Source organism: Arachis duranensis, chromosome 1 (genome assembly GCF_000817695.3).
Source record: "Arachis duranensis cultivar V14167 chromosome 1, aradu.V14167.gnm2.J7QH, whole genome shotgun sequence".
Taxonomy (NCBI): Eukaryota; Viridiplantae; Streptophyta; class Magnoliopsida; order Fabales; family Fabaceae; genus Arachis; species Arachis duranensis.
Genome location: NC_029772.3, coordinates 68,030,952 through 68,032,241, shown reverse-complemented (window position 1 = coordinate 68,032,241; position 1,290 = coordinate 68,030,952).

The following is a 1,290-nucleotide window of genomic DNA, read 5'->3' as shown; positions in this document are numbered from 1 at the left end:
ACTCCATAAGAGCTTCAAGAGGAAGAACAAGCCGCCATCACTAAGGTGGACCCGTTCTTTAATCTCCTTGTTCTTTATTTTCCTATTTTTTTCAAATTTTTATGCTTATGTTTATCTATGTTTGTGTCTTATTACATGATCATTAGTGTCTTAGTGTCTATGCCTTAAAGTTATGAATGTCCTATGAATCCATCACCTTTCTTGAATGAAAAATGTGCTTAATTAAAAAAGAGAAGAATCACATGAATTTTAAATTTTATAATAGATTAATCATTTTGATGTGGTGGCAACACTTTTTGATTTTTGAATGTATGCTTGAACAGTGCATATGTCTTTTGAATTTGTTGTTCATGAATGTTGGCTCTTGAAAGAATGATGAAAAAGGAGACATGTTACCGAGGATCTGAAAAATCATAAAAATGATTCTTGAAGCAAGAAAAAGTAGTGAATACAAAAAAAAAGAGAGAGAAAGCAAGCAAAAAAAAACCAAAAGGCAAGGGTAAAAATAAAGTCGTGATCCAAGGCAAAAAGAGTGTGCTTAAGAACCCTGGACACCTCTAATTGGAGACTCTAGCAAAGCTGAGTCACAATCTGAAAAGGTTCACCCAGTTATGTGTCTGTGGCATGTATATATCCGGTGGTAATATTGGAAGACAGAGTGCTTTGGGCCACGGCCAAGACTCATAAAGTAGCTGTGTTCAAGAATCATCATACTTAAATATGAGAATCAATAACACTATCTGGATTCTGAGTTCCTATAGAAGCCAATCATTCTGAATTTCAAAGGATAAAGTGAGATGCCAAAACTGTTCAGAGGCAAAAAGCTAAAAGCCCCGCTCATCTAATTAATACTGATCTTCATAGATGTTTTTGGAATTCATTGCATATTCTCTTCTTTTTATCTTATTTGATTTTCAATTGCTTGGGGACAAGCAATAATTTAAGTTTGGTGTTGTGATGAGCGGATAATTTATACGCCTTTTGGCATTATTTTTAGTATGTTTTTAGTATGTTTTAGTTAGTTTTTATTATATTTTTATTAGTTTTTACTTAAAATTCACTTTTCTGGACTTTACTATGATTTGAACAAAAATCTGATTCAGAAGCTGAAAATGACTGCAGATGCTGTTAGATTCTGACCTCCATGCACTCGAAGTGGATTTTCTGGAGCTACAGAAGCCCAATGGGCACGCTCTCAATTGCGTTGAAAAGTAGACATCCTGTCCTTTCCAGCAATATTTAATAGTCCATACTTTGCCCGAGATTTGATGGCCCAAACAGGCGTTCCAA